The sequence below is a fragment of the Sus scrofa genome, chromosome 8 (assembly GCF_000003025.6).
Source record: "Sus scrofa isolate TJ Tabasco breed Duroc chromosome 8, Sscrofa11.1, whole genome shotgun sequence".
Taxonomy (NCBI): Eukaryota; Metazoa; Chordata; class Mammalia; order Artiodactyla; family Suidae; genus Sus; species Sus scrofa.
In genome coordinates this window covers 29,744,508-29,764,275 of record NC_010450.4, presented here as the reverse complement: position 1 = coordinate 29,764,275, position 19,768 = coordinate 29,744,508, and the positions used below count along the sequence as shown (strand labels likewise).

Genomic DNA, 19,768 nt, shown 5'->3' with positions numbered 1-19,768 from the left:
CATTGCATGAAAGAGAGAAAGAAAGAGGAAGGAAGGAAGGAAGGAAGGAAGGAAGGAAGGAAGGAAGGAAGGAGTTAGTGGATGCAAACTATTACCTTGCATAAACAAGGTCCTACCATACAGCATAGGGAACTATATCCAAACTCTTGGGATAGACCATGATGGAAGATAATATTTTTAAAAGAATATATATATATATATATACACACACACACACACATATATATATTTGTTATGACTGAGTCACTTTGCTACTTTCTGTTATGCAGAAATTGGCATAACATTATAAGTCAACTATACCTTACTACAAATAAATAAATAAAAATGAAAATGAAAAATAAAGGAAGGAAGAAAAGAAGGACGGGGAGGGCAGGAGAAAGAGCAAGAAGCAGATGGGAGAGAGGAAGGAGGGAAGAGAGAAAGAGAAAATATAAGACAGGGAGAGAGAAAGGATCAGTCAGGAGCAAAGGGCTCTCGGGCTGCGTGAGAACCAGCCTCTTGTAGAGATCACTGCTACCCCACGGACTGAGATTATCCTTCCCCGGGTTAATCATTGTCCAGGTTGGCGGTGGTGTGCCTGAACCATCTGCAGAGAGCACCTGGGAAAATAAGAAATAAGTCACCTGAGAGGGGAAAAAGTTCTGACTGTGTCTTGGACATTCATTCTGCTGGGGTGCTTAGTCATCCTTGCTGTGCTAATTGGCCACAGGCTAGAGGTTTCTCCTTGGGCTGGACACATGGCTGGTGGTGGTCCACTAGGACCCCAGGTTTATAAACAGGTAGAGACAGCAGCTTTCAGTGAGCTGGGGACAGGGCAGAAATGGCAGTGAGGGGAAGGGTGGACCATTATACATACAACCTAAATCAGAGCCAACTATCAAGCTGGAGGGAACATCTAGCTGATGAATATGCCTCAGGCAAGTTTGAGGACAGCTGATTGAAGGCTAGGCAAGGCAAGAAACCTGCCTGCCCTTTAAGTTGAGCCTGCACGTCACCTGTGCTGGCCTGCCTAGCCAGCCTTCAGCTGGCCATTAGCTATCTCAGGACACTAAATCTGCACTGCTACGCCCAGCCACACCCAGGCATTTCGTTACCTTGTGGTTTCTTTTTCTCCTTGGTTTCCTAGCCACACTTATTTTGAAAAATGTTAACTCTTCTTTAGCTGAATTACAGCATAAAGGGTATGCTTACACCTTAGCTCAGAAAAATAAAGAGGTAAAAAGCATCCACCGCCTTGGCATGAGTGAAGGTACAATCCAATTTCTCCATTCTGTCAGAGGGTCATTCGGGCTTAGGGGTCAGCCAAATGCTCTTTAGTCCCTGTTCCTTTGATGATGGCTTTAGACAAGTTAACTTCTCTGAGCCTCAATTTCCTCATCTGTAAAAAGAGGACAATAACCATATCCACCTCACAGGACTGTGTGATAATAAAGATAAAATAAGTTAACAGGATTGTGGCAGAGCTGCTATATGTCCACCTATAATATCTCTTCCCTTCTTTTTTCTAGTAATCAATTTTTACCTGGGAACATGGCAGTATGAAATAGAGACTACATCTCTGAGTATCTATGCATCTAGCAGTTCCATTTGACTAAATTCTGGCCAATGAATTACACATGGAGATGCGGTGGTCCCCTTACAGGAAGATCCTTAAACTGGAAAAAAAAAATCCTTCTATCTTCTTCTTTTTCTTGCTGATTAGAATGTGGAAGTGATGGCTGGAGCTGAAGCAGCCTTCTTGGTCCAGGAAGCAGCACACAAATGATGGTAGATGAACAAGAAGGAAAAAGCCTGAATTCCTGTAAAGTTTGAGGAAGCCATTTTACAGCCTTTAAATGCCTACCTTGGGATTCATTACAAAAGAGGAATGAACAAACTTTTGAAAAAAAAAAATCCATTCTGAAGGAGTCTTACTCATCATTGAACTAAAATCGAACTAGGGCTGTAAAGTATGCAGAGTGATTAGCCCAGTGTAGGTAAGATCTTGCTATCATTTTTCTGCTTTTTAGGAAATACATGTCAACGTTCTCAAAAATACAGACATAAAGCAGATGGACTAAAAGGGCCAGAGAGGGAGTACTGGCCCATCCCTTCCTAGCCTTAGCACCACTCCCAAGGCCATGTGAATGAGACAAAAAATACAGCCTTTGCCAGGCTGAGGCTATGGGACACCAGCACAGGCAGGAACACCCAGCCTCCTGGCCTGACTTGATTCCCTCTGCTAAGCCTCTCCTCTAGGCAGCACTATGACCTGCAGAAGGGGGAAAAGGACAGAAAGAGCCCCATGAACCACACAAACTTTGGACATAAGTAGACCTGGGTTTTTCCCCTGGCTTCTCCACCCCCTTGCCGTGTGACTTTGGGCTAGCTACCAGCCTCTCTGAGCCCCTGTCTCACGTTAAAATGGAACATGGGATAATACCTGCCCCTTGGGGTTGTCGTAAGACACAAACACAATGTCAGTCAAGGTCTGAACATGGTCTGACATAAGTATTTGGTAAATGTTTAGAAATGAAACCTGAACTTCAGCTCTTACCATTCCCAACCCTAGCCCCAGGCTTCATCCAGAGCCGTTTACTAACTGCCGCAGGAGAATCTGTCCTCTCCCCACACTGTGCCTCGTGCTCACTCCATCTCTACCCAGAGCTCCACCACTGCCTTCCGTCTCTCCTCACCTTCCACAAATGTCAGGGCAGCCTTCAGCCCTCCTTGACTTCCAGCCCTAGGCGATCTCTCGCCCGCTCCTCTGAAAGGCGCCAGCATTTGAGGTCCAATCACTCGTTAACATTTACTGCCTTGTATTGGGGTTGAATTTTGGAGTGCATGTCTCGTCTTGCCAGCCTTACCTTAGGCTCTGCAAGGGTGTGGCTCATGCCTTTTCCTCCTTCTATCCCCTCAGCTCTCAACCCAGTGAACACTCACCTCTGGGAAACTTGCTCAACTAGGAAACCAAACCAATTACCCAGAGCCCTCTAACGAATTTCTTTTTTGGAATCCTTTTTGAACCTACATGCCTGTCACTCCTCTTTCAAAGCACGTTGACCATGGTGCCTTCCTGTGATGTCATCAGGGGCTCAGTTAGCTGTGCATGGATGGTATCCAGCTGAGGTCTGGTGGCACAGATCGCTTGGCTGAACTTGGCCTTGATGAGTCATGGGGGAAAGGGGTTGGAGGGAAAGGTGAGAGGGGACTTCATTTAGGAGCAATTCATTACTCCGACCAAGGAAAATAATTTTATAAACATCTTATGGGTGATAAGTCCACACGACTCTTTGAAATCTGGGAGTACAGCAAATTTATCTTCTGAAAGAGGACTATTGCAATGTAAGCCAACACTGTTATTTCAAATATGAGAATGCCTGGTTTTTTTAAGCAGATATGTTGGACTTGCTGCCTGTGCATGTGCATAATTTGCAGGCTGCCTCTAATGGATCAAGAAAAGGAACAGGGCAACAATAGGGCTGAGCTGGTAGCTTTGCGATGGGTGTCCCCCTGGACAGGAGGCCCTAGCTTTCTCCAAGCAAGCTAGAAGGGCCCCCAAGAGTGTAAGGTCATTCCAGCTGCAGAGTGGGTAGGAAATAGTACAAAAGAAATTCCAGGGCCACCACTATCGCTTTTTAGGTAATTGAAGACTCATCAGGGCTGCTCATTAAAAATATAAATTCCCTGGTTTCTAACCTCACCCCCCGACCCCCCAGTGGTTCAGGAGGTCTATGGCAGGACTCAGGAATCCGCATTTCTACCAAAACGGCAGCACTACTGTCTTCACTCCTACAGTCGCTCTACCTTAGATGTGGCAATAATAAAGCACTAATGAGTTAATCATCTCGCTTAAAATATAGACAGGGCAGTAATTGGAGTATAATTTTGGACCAGAGACCCTCCCATCCCAGAGATGTGGGTGGCTGGCTTGGCCAAGGGAGCTCACACCAAAGGGTTTGGTGTGGGGGAGGGTTCGGGGCAGGGCCTGGAAGTGCTCCCCAACCGTGGACAAGAGAAGTATGTTGGCCACCAGCTGTTCTGGGAGAGTGACTCATCAGCCTATGTGGCAGTAACCGCGGCTGGTGGAATGAGTCCCTGGACCGTGGGGGGCGACGGGGGAGGTGACGGCTGTGGCTGGAGAGAGCAGTGCATTCCAGAGGAGAACCAGACCTCCTGCAAGGATGCCAATCTGTGCTGTCAGTCACTTTGGCAGTGATGAAGGAGGCAGAGGGAGGGACAAATGAGCGGTCTCAGCAAGACGGCAGAGGCACCATTTAGTCACTGGCATTAAAGCCCTGTGTCCACTATCCCCCGGACTCGGCCTGCCTCCTCCTCTTCCCCACCCTTCAATCTGGTCCCCTCCAGGCTTTAATGTCTTCCAGGCACCCACTCCCTTCGTGTCCCTGCTGTTACAGACATCATTCCCTGTCTGCATATTCCCCCCACGATGCCCTGAGCTCAAGACTCATCACCATCCTTCCGACAGCCACTGATGTGTTCTCTCCAAAAATGAAAATCCAAGCTTGTTGTTCGCTTGCGTAAAAGCCTCAGTGGACCTTGACCATCACTGTGCATCAGAATCACCCAGGGGCTTGTTATAAAACACAACACAGGGCCCCAGCTGGAATGTCCTTCCGTCTTCCACATTTTCCTCCTTTGCCCACTGAACTCCTGACCCTGTAGAATCTGTGATGCCTTCTCCATCCCCTCGCCCTCATCTTCACTCCACCTCCCCCACCGCCATCCCCGCGATCCTCAGCAACACACACCGAGTGCTTGCGCTGGTACATCCCATTGACAACCACAGGGGAAAAAAAAATATCCATGATGTGGGTCTCATTATTCTTCCCACCTTACAGAGATGTTGAAACCAGGGCTTGGGTAGGTTTAGAAACTTGCCCCCGTCACACAGCTAGAAAACGATGAAGCCAGGATTCAATCGTAGCAGCCTGTACCCAGCACCTGGGCTCTTAACTCCTGCAAGTACCAACTCGTCCAGATGGAATTAAGTCTTTCTTCCTCCGTGCTCTCAGAACACTCTTCTTGTCACTTCCAGATGAAAACCCACATCCAACAGGACGTAAGGTCTTGCTTCCCAGATTGAGTTCCTCAAGGGTGGGTCCTCACCTTGGTGTCCTAAGCCCAGCCCATAGAGGGAACTCCATGTGGGGTGAATGCACAACTGAATATTTCCACTAGAGTGTTGGCAAATGTAAAGTAAAACTCTTGCTGGGCCATGAGAAATGAGAACTATTTCAGAAGATCACTCAAGTTCCTTGTAATATACCAAGTCAACACGCAGGTACCATTTTACATCGGAGATTCATAGCTATCACTCTATTTCAGGAGAAACCCTAAGAAATATGAAAATTCAAAAAACGTGATTGCCATTAACTTACCATTTTGCCCATTTCCATCTTGGCTCCCCTGATTATATCTTTTAAACGTGTTCACAGTGAGTGGAGGTTTCCCCTGGAATAGCACAAAGGCAGAGGTGTCTGCACAGTAGCTTTTTTGTTTGTTTGTTTGTTTTTGCTTTTTAGGGCTGTACCCACAGCATATGGAGGTTCCCAGGCTAGGGCTCAAATCGGAGCTGCAGTCACCAGCCTATGCCAGACACAGCAACATGGGATCCAAGCCACGTCTGCAACCTACACCACAGCTCACAGCAACTCCAGATCCTTAACCCACTGAGCGAGGCCAGGGATCAAATCCCAAAACCTCATGGTTCCTGGCTGGATTCATTTCCGCTGCGCCATGACGGGAACTCTTGCACGGTAGTTTTACAAGAAACTTTGGTTCAGTCTTTTCTGCTGGTCTAGAAAAATACCCTTGGGAAGTCACCATTTTAAACCAAAAAAAAAAAAAAAAATTATAGATGCATGCAAATTAGAGTGAAATTTCATGTGTGTTTGGAACCAAGGCCAAAACAATGTTTTCTGTAAATAAGCACCATTCACAAGAGAATATCAATTATCTTCTATATACAAATCCAATGTAGAGACAAAAGTGAACTTTTTGCTTCTTTCTTTTACTAGGAAGGAAGCTGTTGCCAGCCAGCCCTCGGGTTATCTCTCCTGCTGCAAAAGTTTTCTTTCCCAGGTTAAGAAATTATAGTTTGGGTTGAGGAAGGAAAAAAAAAAAATGAGAGAATGCTACACCATGGAGAAAAAATGACCTGTCAGCACCCAGTTATTCCAGAACTAGTGCATGCTTCAGAACTCCTCCCCAGGCTCTCCCTGGGCTTCGGGCCATGCAGTGCCAAAGGTATTGTTTCTTTTCCATCTGACTTCAAGGCCCCTGTCAAAATGCACCTTAAGTGAACAGACTGTCAACGTGAGTGCCTTATTAAAGGCACCTGAAGGCCAAGCGTCCACCGGCACTGTTCTGGAAGGCAGAGATACAGTAAAAAAGCCACATCTCTTCCCCCCTGCAGTGTACATTGTAATTCTCTTACTACCAACTCTACAAACTCCTGTTCTCTCTGGCAGGTTTTGGACCTGGGATAGCTGACTGTCTGGGCTTCTGTGTCTTCACTCAAGGCCTTCTCCCACCTGCAGAGGCCCAGGGCCGGGCCCCCTCCTCAGTGGCAATGTGGAAGCTTTTAGCTCCTTTGACCCAGTAGGCAGAGAGGTGACTTTGTTCTACAACTCCCTGAGGACGGTTTTCCCCACCCTACAAGGCAGTGAGCACAGATCTTGCAGGGAAGCCTGGAGTACTAAGCATTCGGTCAGCAGGAGGAAAGAAAAAAAAAAAACCAACACTTTTCCAGCCCCGGCCTGTTAAGGACATGGTCTCAGACATTTCCTGCCTGAGCCTCAGCAGCTTTCCTCCGCCTGCACGCATGCTCCCCCTACTGCCTGATGCTGGCAACCGCACCCCTGGCTCCAGGAGACCCAGGAACGCCCCAGCCTGGCTCTGGAAGAGCCATGTTGTAAGACTGCAGAGCAACTGCCAAAAAATGAAACAGGAGATCCTTAAGAATTTTTTCATTGCTTCGGTGCAGGGCCCAAGCTCAGTTTTTTTCTTTACATTTCAGGAATAAGCTCTGTAATTAAAGATTGAATATAGATCCTCCCTGAACAGAATTTTGCATACAATATTAAGTGTAGGCTTCCCCCTAAGAGTTAAATAAATGCAAAAGCTTTAGGTTTGGATTCAGAATCGGGGACACGGATTCCGCTTTTACTCCTTGATTTGATGAGTTACCTTGGACTCTTTAACCATTTTAAGCCTCAGTTTCTTTATCTATAACTTGGGCATAAGGATATGGCTCATCTCCTAGTGTTGTTGTGTAAAGGAAATGAAAGCATATAACTGTATCAGAAAAGTGTTTTATAACATAAACACTTCATGTGAGGTATTATTTTCCCCTTCCAATCCAACACACATACACACACACCCTCCCTTTTCCAGTGGAGGTGATTTAAACTCTCTAAGAGGAAGTAGGGTAAGGAAGCTCAGTGACAAACAGGAAGTAACAAAAAATGCCACCAGAAAAATTGGCTCAGGCAAAAGAAAAAAAAAAAAGTCCTAGGTTATGTTTTTAAAGATCAAGTCAGATTTAGTTCATGGTATGGGGTGTTGCCAGCCTGGCTCGACCCCCTGAATTAGGGGCTTTCCAGAGATGATTAGGTGATTCTTTTGACCTCGATTTGACCTCACCACTGGGAATTCTTACCGGGCATTTTTGGATCTCGGCGCTAGGCTGGTTCCTGCCTTTTTAAATGTAGGTCTCTCCTCCTTTCCCCCGCGGCCTGGGAGGGGCTGAGCGCGCGGAGCTGGGGCCCCGCCCGCGCCCGGAGCGGCCCCGCCTCCTCTCCGAAGGCACCTCCCTTCCTGGCTGCACAAACCTGCCACATTGTAGGTTGGCTTCTGGAGGGAACCTGAGCAAAGCGCTGCAGTGTTGGCCGCACAAGGAAGTTTTACAGCGCTGGGGTTTATGTCCAACTTTCCTTCCAAATTTTTGCTAAGAGACGAAATCCTGGATATTTTTCTAGGAGGAAAAAAAAAAACAAAAACCCTAAAGGGAAACGTAATAACATGTCAGGACACATTGTGCTATTTATTTGCTTGTTTTTCCTGTCTAGTTCTTGAAATCTCCTTCCAAAAATCTTACCACCTTTCTTGCCTCTTGCTTAGTTTGTGGTCTTTTGGGATAGGAAGGGAGAGGATTAGAAGCCTAAGGGGTTTAAGTCAGCACCATGTATTCCTAAAACTTGTCATTTGTTTGCGGGACCAGAGTTTCTATTCTGGTCCAGATGAAGAGACTAGACTTTTTAAATTGAGCAACTCCTCAGCAAAATGCTTCATGCGTGTGAGGTTTGAAAAGTAAGGAGACCCATGCCCAGCCTTCAAGTGACTCCAGTCTAAGGACAGTGGCATAGGGACAAACACAAACATTCTAAAGATTATACCATGTCTCATTATAAAGCTTTGCATGTTGTGCAGTGGACTCCAGCTGTACCAGGGTCTCTAACTGCACATTCACAGGTGGAAACCATACTGTGAGGATGGCAGTCATGACATCTCAAAGTATTTCTACGTTTGGGCGGGCTTCATAACAACCCTGGGAGCACTGTGAAATGGTAGAATTAGCTGGTGTCACAGATGAAGAGGTGAGGAGCAGAGAGGAAGAGTGATTTGTCCAAGGCCACTCAGCTGGTTCCTAGTGAAGCCCAGACTAGGAAGTCAAGGTCTTGTAAATCCTACCCCAGTGTTTAATGCCCAATGGGGCATTATTACCAACAGGTTCTACAGGCTCTCGTTTATGCCAAAACAAATAAACTGTCACCATTTTTAAACATGTGGTAACATAAGCATTTAAAATAAGGTACATTTTTGCAAATTACATAGAGTGTATATCATTAGCAAAGAGAATCAGAGACCCTTACTAGCACATTTTTTTAATTAAAATTTTGTTTTTAATAAAGGGGAGGATTCATTTACATGACTGAAAAGTTGCAATTCTAAAGCCTAGAGCACCTGAGAAATCTTGCAGCCACCTCCTTCCTCTTCCATCTCATTTCTCCACGTCTCTTCAGTGATAAGCATTTTTTGTTTTTTTAATCCTACTCTGTTTCTTTAGGAAAATACAAATAAGTACAAATATGTGTTCTGATTCTTATTTGCAATCTTACAAAGCAAGAGCACATGGTGCATTTCAAATTGGTTTCTGGACGTGATCATAGGCTTTGCTAAACCATCTCCTTCTTGCTCGGGAACCCCAGGGATTATAGATAGGCAGTGATGGACAAACAGCTCTCATGTGACCGAGAACCTAGAGCTTGCTTGCTTGCTTTCTTTTTCTTTTTTCTTTTTTTTTTTTTTTTTTGGCTTTTTTTAGGGCCGCACCCATGGCATATGGAGATTCCCAGGCTAGGGGTCCAATCGGAGCTGTTGCCGCTGGCCTACACCACAGACACAGCAACGCCGGATCCGAGCCGCGTCTGCGACCTACACTGCAGCTCATGTCAACGCCGGATCCTTAACCCACTGAGTGAGGCCAGGGATCAAACCCTTCACCTCCTGGTTCCTAGTCAGATTCATTCACCACTGAGCTACGACGGGAGCTCCGAGAACCCAGAGCTTTCTATTGGATGGGTTTGCCCCATAAGCCTAGGTCCCTCAAAGCAGAAACAGATGCAGCTGCTGTGAGCCTGGGATTCGATGCTGGTCCCTGACAGGACAGCTAGCCGTTTCACCAGGAGAAAGCTTTCTTGATGCCCAAGTAAAACCCAAATGATATGTTAGGGGCAACGTTTTAAGCAGTAATTGCCTGTCCCTTGCTTAAAGGGTGGTGACTGACAAGTGCCAGGAAGTATCATAGTGTCCGACAGACGGAGGGTCATCTTCGATGCAATGTCCAAGTAGGATCCTTGCACCAGAGGGGCTGTCACAGCCTCCCCCTTGACAGTGGGCACTGAAGGAGCACAGAAGGTCAGGATCAAACCCAGGCCACCGCAGGGAGGAAGGCCAGGGGCTCTCTGAGAGCGGGAGCACCAGGCCCACAGCTCAGACGTGGAAGGGCCACCAGTGCGCTAGGCTCAGGAAAGGAGGGACACAGACCAGACCCACAGAGGTGGAACCTGTGTCCCCGGCCCCGCCGGCTCCAGGTTGACCGCAGGGCCTCTCGAGGAGGGACTGGAAATGCTGCAGGGACCCTCCCAAGTCTCTACAGTGTTCACCAGCCAGGTCCTGAGGGACGTGTCACATAATCGCCTGCTGTCCCTTGGGTGAGTTGATGAGGCTGCCACGACAAAGTACCACCAACTGGGTAATGTACCTGGCAGAAAAGTACTGTCCCATGACAGCAGAGGCTGGAAATGCAGGCTGGTTCCTTGTGAGAGCTGGGAGGGAGGGAGGAGTCGGTCCAGCCCGCTCTCCTCTGCTTGCAGATGCATCTCTCCCTTTGTCTCTTCTTCTCCTCAGAGTGTGTCTATCTGTGCCCTCACGTCCCTTTTTTATAAGGACCCCAGGCATCTAGATCAGAGCCCACCATGAGAACCACCCTCTAACTTGACTCTCTTTGTAAAGACCCCATCTGCAAATAAGGTCACATTCAGATGTAACGGTAGGTTAGGACCCCAACATATTTTTACTTTGATAGGTGTTTAAATAATTTATTTAAGTTAAAACCTCTTGCTTATGGTTGGCATTAATAGAAACATACTTTTTACCCTTTTCACCAAAGTACCCTTGGTACTTTTTAACCCTTTTCACTGAAAATATCAAAACCTAAGATTTTTCCAGGGCTGTTGTAAGTATTATTCTTATTGTTATTATCATTTTGCATGGTGCAATGTACTTTTCTTTTCTTTGTATTTTATGGCTGCACCTGCAGTTATGGAGGTTCCCAGGCTAAGGGTTGAATTGGAGCTGCAGCTGCTGGCCTGCCCCACAGCCACAGCAACGCCAGATCCAAGCCTACACCAAAGCTTGTGGTAACGCCATATCCTTTACACACCGAATGAAGCCAAGGATTGAACCCACATCCCCACAGAGGCTAGTTGGCTTCTGAACCCTCTGAGCCACAATGGGAATGCCTCAATGCGGTATTAATAAAGCTTTCTGATGCTGAGTATGAGACATTTGAAAAGTCATATTCTACATTTTCTGTTCTCATGATATTTACCTGCAACCACAAGTTTTAGAGAAGACCTTTTTTTTCCAATTGATTTTATTCTGGTAAAATCCACTTAACAAAACCTATCATCTTAACTATTTATTGAGTGTACAGTTCAATGGTATTAAATGCATTCATGTCGCTGTGCGGCTACCTCCCCCCATTTCCAGAACTCTTTGTTTTGTTAAACTTACAAACTCCAGTTCCATTAAGCGATAACTCCCCAGTCGCCCCTTCCCCCAACCCCCTGGCAATTCGCACGCTACTTCCTGTCACTATGATCTGGACTCCTCCTAGTCCCTCACATAAGTGAAATCACACAGTATTTGTCTTTTAGGGACTGGCTTATCTCATATAGTATAATGTCCTCAAGATTCGTCTGGGTTGTAACATTTTCCAGAATTTCCTCCCTTTTTAAGGCTAAATTATCTTCCATTGTATGTGTATATATTGCATTTTTTTTATCCCTTTATCATCCGTGGCCATTTGGGTTGCTTCCATGTTGATTTTTTTGTTTTCTTTTTCTTTTCTTTTGCTGCACCCAGGACATGCAGAAGTTTCCAGGTTGAGGATCGAACCTGAGCCACAGCAGTGACCATACTGAGTCCTTATTAACTGCTGGGCCACCAGGGAACTCTGATGTTTTAACTATTGTGAGTCATGCTGGGATGAACACAGGTGGACAAATCTCTCTTTAAGAATCTGCTTTTAGGAGTTCCTGCTGTGGGAAAGTGGGTTAATGATCTGGCTTATCTCTGTGGAGGTGCCAGTTCAATCCCCAGCCTGGGGCAGTGGGTTAAGGATCTGGTGTTACTGCAGCTGTGGCATATGTAGGTAACAGCTCTGGCTCAGATTCTATACCTGACCCAGGAACTTCCATATGCCACAGGGGCAGCTAAAAAAAAAAAAAAAAAAAAAAGCAGCCTGCTTTCAATTCTTTTGGCTATATGTACTCTGACATAGAACTGCTGGATCACATGGGGATTCTATGTTTAATTTTTTGAAGAACCACCACACCGTTTTCACAGCAGCTGTACCATTTACCATTTTACATTGCTGCCACCCCTGCACAAAGATTCCAATGGCTTCACATCCTTGCCAATGCTTGTTTATTTCCTGTCTTTCTGATGGCTGTGAGGTAGTATCTCATTGAGTTTTGATTTGCACTTCTCTGTTGGTCAGTGATGAGTGTCTCTTCATTTCTTTTCAGATCACAAGTGCCTCACCAACACGGGCGTGCTGGCTTCACGCCCCCATTCCATCACTGAGGACAAAGCCATGCAGGATCTGTGGAAGTGTCATATTAATTGGTGTGTTATGGGAAGTAGGAGGCAGTGAACCCCCCTGCTGTATAATTGGTTGCTGTGTACTAATGGATACTAGACCTAACATGCTCTTATTATGAAGAGTGGTTCCCATCATTTTCAACAAATCCTTTCTTTGTCTTTATAGAGTCCAAACCAGAAAAAAACAAAAAACAAAAAACAAAAAAAACCCTCCATAAACCGAGCTCCTTCACGATGCTCTCCCCCAATATATACACATCCAAAATCTGGCCATTGGCGTTGAGATTGTGTTGCTCACATTGCACAAAATTACATGCTCCTTTTACTCAAAAGTAAGATTTTTCTTTACCCTGCAGTTTGGGAGGTACACTAAGCTTAAAGGTGTATCACCCTCTAGAGCTGGGCTTCGGGTGTTGTGGTTATCAATCATTTTACTTTTGTTTCTATGAAACCTGGCCTGACACCTGGCTGGGACGCTGTGACAAACACTTTGGACCCATGACTTGGCAGGACCAGGTGTGGCTTGGCCCCGCCCCTCGTCAGGCAGGTGAGAGCAGCCAAGCTCAGCTCAGACATGCTCCAGCGGCTCGGCACCTGGAAATCCCCACGAAATGAATTCCATTCCACATCTTTCTCAACACCCAGAGGAGAGCACACAAGGGCTGATTGTCCTTGCAAAGTTCCCTGCCTGCAACCCCATGGTCAGGGGGTTTGTGGGGGCAGGGGGTGAGGAGATACATGTATGTATTAGTGTGGGCTCTCGAGGCAGGAAGCAGATCTGATGCCTTAGAGCTCAGTGACCAAACGTGGCCCCTTGCAATTCTGCAGGATGCGCTTGAGAATGGAGTGCCCCCCAGGCTGTGGGTGCTGACATCAAGCCCCCCACCCAGGCTCAGACCAAGGACCTATTTTCCCCAAAGTTTTGCCGTTGTGATTCTGGCTTCTCATTGCTTCCTGGCATTCTTGTTTTCCACGTTTCTTGGGCTCCATCCAGTGCTGAGTAATGACTCAGAGCCAGAAGCCCTGAGGTGTTAGGCTGCCACTGCACACTGGGGAGTAACTGACAGCGCCAGGCACCACACAGCGGGCCCCTCACCTGATCCACAGGCACGTGGGGCCTATAGGAGGAGGCGGGTGTAATCAGGGTGGGGTGATGTGTTTTCCAGGCAGGGCTGGGAGAAGCAGGCGTGTTCCCAGTGGAACAGCCATCTCTGCTCTTCCTGGGGGAGATCCCTTACGACAGCCCCGTGTGGCACCCCGTGGGCTGTTTCTCCCCTTCCTCTCTCCTCCCCTGGCCCAGGCCACCCGAGGAAGTAATTTGCTCCAACACTGCCTTGGGGTAAAGGAAAGATCTGAAGGATCTGGCTTCCTTGCTTGACCCCAGTCTGTGACACCCACTGGACTCCGAACTGACCCCACCTCCTGGTGAGTGGACCCCAGGGCTGGCATGGGAGTTCACTGGGGCCGACAGAAGGCCCGAAGTGGGGTGCCAGCCTGGAGAGAGAGCTCTCAACACACACTGTGCAAGGTGACGGCAGAGGTGAAGACTGTACCAACAGCCCACGTTCACTGAGTGCCTTCTGGGCACCAGGCGGTGTTCAGTTTAAGGCTCACAGCACTCCTGTGAGGTCAATGCTATTACTGAGCTGAGATTTTAGCACTGGTGGTCCATCTCGGGAGTCGGTACTCAATCATGGCCCTATATTAATAAAAACATGGAATTATTGTCCCCACATTACAAACAAGAGGTCTGGTGCCTTGCCCATCCCCCACTGCCCGCCACCTCCCATTCCAACCCTGGCCCCCTCCTCTCTCCAGGCAGGGGGAGGTTGAGGAGGGAATGGAGTCAGGATGTAACTGCTTCCCATTCTCCCTTCTCCACCCTCCAGGAGCTGAGAGCACTCCTTTCGGCTGACAGGAAGCAACCAGAAAAAGAGGCAGATAGTGAGTGAGCAGGTGAGGAAATCAGAAACCTGCACCTGCCAATCCAGGAATTCGTCCAACACACCTCATAGAAGTGACACCTGGCTACCCAGGTAAAGTGTCCAAATGCCCTGGGCAAAGGGAGGTGAACCTTATAAACAGTTAGAGTTTCCAGAAGGGAGAATGTGGAGTAGTAGAGAAAATAAAGAGGGCTAAGCTGTGATGGAAATGGGCTGGAATCAGACACCCTTTCATATGGGAAGAGCTGTAGAAATTAATGAGTCCAACCTCTTACACATTATTAATAATGAGAGCTAACATTGATGGGGCACTTGTGTTCCAGGCACTGTGCTAGGTGCTTTCCTTACACCTACAACCATCCTGTGATGCAGCTGCTGTATTTGTCTTCACTGGGAAACTGAATCAAAAGTTAATTGGCCAAGAAAAGGTAGTTCAAGGCAGTTCCTCTCTCCAAAGCCCATATTCTTTTATTTAACATTTTATAATGGACCATTCCAAATATGCATAAAGTTAGAGAGAAGATTATAATGAGCCCCCATAAACCCATCAACCAGTTGTGATAATCATCAATATGAAACAGGTCCTGTTTCATCATCCATTCCCCCGTCCACTGTTCCACTATTAGATTATCTTGACTCTCAGACATATTTCTGTATCACATCATCCTGTTATTATCTGTGCATATCTTAATAGGTATCTACAAGAAGAAAAAAAAAAAAAAAGGACTTTCTTAATGTAGCCGTAATACCAATGTTATATCTAAAGAAAATAATAGTAATTTCTTAATACCATCAAGTGTCCCAACTGTCCCAACTATCTTAGACTGTCCCATAAATGTATTTTTATAGTTGGTTTATTTGAATTGGAGTCAAAGGTAGTCTCCACATTAAAAGTAGAATTACCATATGATCCAGCAATTACACTCCTGGGTATATATTTGAAAAAAACAAAAACACTAGCTTGAAAAGATATATGCACCCCAAATGTTCACAGCAGCATTATTTACAATTGCCAAGATATGGAAGCAGCCTAAGTAACCATCAACAGATGAATGGATAAAGGAGATTACACATACAGTGGAATACTACTCAGCCATAAAAAAGAGTGAAATTTTGCCATTTGCAACAACATGGATAGATTTGGAAAGTATTATGTTTCGTGAAATAAGTCAGACAGAGAAAGACAAATACTGTATGATATACTTATATATGGAATATAAAAATTAAAACAAACCAAAAATTTAAAAAAGAAAGATACTCACAGATATAAAAATAAATCTTGGGGTTACCAGTGGGGAGATGCGAGTCTGGAGGGGCAAGATAGGGATAGAGGATTAAGAGCACTAAGCTACTATGTATAAAGTAAATAAGCTGTAAGGATACATTGTACAGCACAGAGAGTATAGCCAATATGTTATATTAACTATAAATAACCTTTAAAAATTGTGAATCACTATGTTGTATACCTGAAACTTACATAATATTGTAAATCAACTATACCTCAATTTTTTAAAAAGTCCCCACTTTGCGTTTGGTTGATATAAGGTCCCCTTCCTGTTGTCATTCATTTGTTGAAGAAGTGGAGTCATTGGCCCTGTAAAATTTCTCACATTTTGGATTTTGCTGCTCATATCCCTGTGGTGTCATTTAACATTTTCCTCCATCCTCTGTGCTTCCTATAAACTGATAGTTGGAGCTAATGCTTTAATCAGATTCCTATTTGTCTGGCAAAGCCACTTCATGAGTGGTCGTGGCCCCCATGCTTATGCCGACCTACTTCTTTTCCTGAAGATGAAAGGTCTAGCCCAAATTCACAAAGCTTAAGAAAGACAGAACCAGGACTGGAGCTCTGTCTTCTGACTCCAGCCCCCTGCCCTCCCACTCCAACACAGGACTTGAATCTAGAATGTTCTCTTGGAATGGAGAGACAATTTGGCTGCCATCTCATCTTCTCTCTCCTTCCACAAGAGAAGCCAAGAGAGGAGCAGCAGGAAAGTTCAAACCTTTCATTTTAAACAGATGATGGGAGGGAGGGGGTCTCCCCAAGGCTGGGTGAGGCCAGGTACCTTCTGCTCCTGCCAGAGGGCTGGAAGCACTTAAGCCAGAGCTCTGGCTCGAAAGGTCTTCCTTATTCCCTCTCTCCTTTCAAATACCAAGAACCAGTTTACCAGAGGGAGTGCTCACAGGAACTTTGACTTACTCATTGTCCTTGACAGGAGAGAGGTAGGCGCACGTGAGCTGGGCAGGAGGCTTAAGGAGATGCCCAGAATCCCACTTAGGGAAGGAAGAAAGGAGGAGCTGGGGAAGGTGGCAACCAGTCTGTACCTTTCAACAGGGAGCACTTTGTTTTTTTCCCATTCCTGCTACACGGAGCCTGCCAATGCCAGAACCAAGACTGCGTGACACAAATGCGTAGAAGATTTCCCCCCACAAGGGAAAGAAACAGCCCTTACCGAAAAACTGGACTGGGGGGTGGCGGGGGAGGTGGCGCAATAACAGGGAGAGCTCACATTAGGTCCCGTAAATGTGCAGGCCAGGGCCCCTATATGCAGCATCTCCTTTAATCCTCACAGCCTCCCTGCAAGGTAGGACGTGGATGCTTTCATCTGCCTCTGCAGGTGGGGAGAAGCATGAATTCACACAGATAGTATCAGTGAAGGCAGACTTCAAATCTCTGTCTTTCTCATTTAGTGTCTGTGGCTTCACCATTAGGCAACAAGCTCAGCTAAAGTGAAGAGAGCTAGTTGAGAGGGGGTAGCCGCTGAGAAGGGAGTTTTGTCGGGCTCAGGAGTGGCTCAGGTAAGGCACCCAGGGGTCCCCAACCTTGGGGGGAACCGTCACCTGACGTTATAATGCAGGTCTCTGAAATCCATGAGCCAAGTTTTACAGATGGAGGCAGGGAAGGAGCCACAGAAGCTGACAGCGGCGAAGCAGCAGTTTGGCGCACTCTCCTGCTCCCTCTCTGTCAAGTTGAAGGCTCCTCACTGGGAGGGATTATCAGGGTCACATCTGGCACACACACAAAGCCTTATTGTGAATTCGAAAGTGACACCTCCTGTGGGCGGATCAATTGCAAAAGCTGCCCCTCTGGGAAGCCCCTCTGCAAGGCAGGGTGGGTGTCAGATTCCAGCCCCCTTCTTGCCCTCAGCCAAGCCAGAGGGTACACAGCATGCCCTGTAAAGAGCCAAGCTGGCTTCCCACCCAGCTGGCTGCATGCTCGTCAAGCCCAAGTCACCCTTGCTGAGCTGTTACCATCTTTTGGTGGTTGTCTCACGTGACTGCGGTCTCAAGTCAGTTCAGAAGAGGGCAGAACCCAATTACTAGATTACTCACAGTGCTGGTTTTCTTTTTTCTTTTTCTTTTTTTTTTTCACCACTTTCAGGGCTATGGCAGCCAAATTTCCCCCAGTCTCACTGGTTTGACTCAAGAGGCCAGGCTAACATTATTACACATGGACAGTCCAGAGATTGTGACCAAATCATTCTTTCTTTTCAATAGAGCCGATCAACTTAAACGGCTGGTTTTTGTCATTGGACTTTGGAAAAGAACATAAAAAAGAAGTGGCATTTTATAAACATTTTTGAAACCCTGCTAAAAACTCAAGGTAAATATGAATCCTTCCCAGCCATCGGGAAATAAATTTGGCCATAACTTTTATATGATCATTTCACTCTTCGAGATTTGCTGCCAAGAATTGCTGAGCACAATAGAAACACAAAAACCTCTCTTTACAGAGATATTCGCTGCTGTGTTATTTATAATAGAGAACAAATGGAAATGAGCCGTTCTTTGGGGAGAGCTTGTAAGTTAGTAGATGATGGTATACGTCGCATAATAGTTCTACATGGTTTTTGGACCTTGTGTTTGTTAAATAGTACAAAATGCTCATGTTATGGGAAAAAAATCAGGAAACATATACATAAAAAAAATATGATCATGACTGTGTCAGACTTGCTTGAAAGAATTCAGAGAAATTATATATGAAATGCAGTCTTATTAGACCTAATAAAAATAACTAACATTTATTGAGTTTTTACTATGTGCTGGGTACTGTTCTGATTCACACACATTAACTCAGTTTATCCTTGAAGCATCACCTTGAGCTAAATACAACTATTGTGATCCCATTTTAGAGATGAAGGAACTGAGGCAGTGCATTAAGGAACCTGCTCAGTCACATAGCAAACAAGGTCAACCGTGGAAGAGGAATCCAGAAAGCAAGCCTCAACAACCCTGTCTCCTGGCTTTCGATCAGCTCATTGAAAAATAGAAAAAGGATAATATGGAGAGATGTCATTGAAAATATTACACACAAGAGTTCCCGTCGTGGCTCGGTGGTAATGAACCAGACTAGTATCTATGAGGACACAGGTTTGATCTTTGGCCTCGGTCAGTGGGTTAAAGATCCGGTGTTGCCATGAGCTCTGGTGTGGGTCCCAGACACGGCTTGTATCTGGCACTGCTGTGGCTGAGGCGTAGGCCAGCAGCTACAGCTCTGATTCAACTCCTAGCCTGGGAACTTCCCTATGCCACACCTGCAGCCCTAAAAACCAAAAAAAAAAAAAAAAAAAAGGTTACATACAACAGCGTGAGCCTGGAACATTTATTTTGTCATAATGGAAAGCAAGGAAGTTCTCAAAGATGAGGGAACCGGTATAGGGAGGACTCAGGAGCCAAATGTCAGCGTCTCCCCTCGCCTAAAGAAAATAAATCTGAGAATCAGTAAATGTGCTGTGTTGAAACACATCAATATTGTTCAATGTATAGGTTTAAAATTACTCAGGGGAATAAAAACCTCATTGGTCCCTCTAGACAAACTAGGAAATAACTGTTATTTTGACAACTGGTAAAGAGAGGAGAAGAATTAAGCATTTACATTGTATAAATCTTAGGGTAACTACATTGTAGACGAGGGAAATTTTCTCTTTATGGAAATACTGCAGATGATAAATGAGGCAGAAATAGTTGATTAGCCCCATTTTTAACCCCTGATAGAATAACAGATTAAGCAATGGATGCCAATGTTACAGAAAAAGACATTAGCCAGACAGTATGTGCTTCCTGATGGAATTATTGCATCAGCATCTCTGAAGTATTCAAACCAAAAAACAAAAACAAAAAAAAAAAAGCTGGGATCAGGTGGCACCTCTATATGTGACTCCTGATTTATAAGAAATGTGTTAAGACAGGGAAATACTTTAAATGACACCATAGGGAATGAAATTAGCAAAATCTAGACTGTGGGAAACTTTATAGGACATAGGACCTGGTTTCTTCAACACATAAATTGCAAGAAAAAGAGGGGGAGTGGGGGCTTAGAGATTAAAAGAGCAATGATCTCATTTGCATCCCATTTGGAGGAAAAATCCCTCAAAATGTTTTTGAAACAATCCAGAGAAATTAAAATACTGCTTGGATATTTGATTAAATTA

General features: G+C 45.7%; 2 long non-coding RNA genes across 3 annotated transcripts; one reads left to right on the top strand and one right to left on the bottom strand.

Annotated features, from left to right (window-relative positions):
• Nucleotides 356-7,739, bottom strand: LOC106504622. 2 transcript variants are annotated; one of them, XR_001298252.2, is made up of 4 exons: nt 7,664-7,739; nt 5,382-5,454; nt 3,011-3,142; nt 356-599 (listed from the first exon to the last, which is right to left on the bottom strand). It is a non-coding gene; the product is annotated as an uncharacterized LOC106504622 (long non-coding RNA). The 2 variants fall into 2 exon arrangements; XR_002346602.1 differs by lacking the exon at nt 3,011-3,142.
• LOC110262004 lies at nt 12,982-18,694 on the top strand. Its single transcript, XR_002346488.1, has 4 exons — nt 12,982-13,818; nt 14,283-14,429; nt 17,835-17,940; nt 18,470-18,694. It is a non-coding gene; the product is annotated as an uncharacterized LOC110262004 (long non-coding RNA).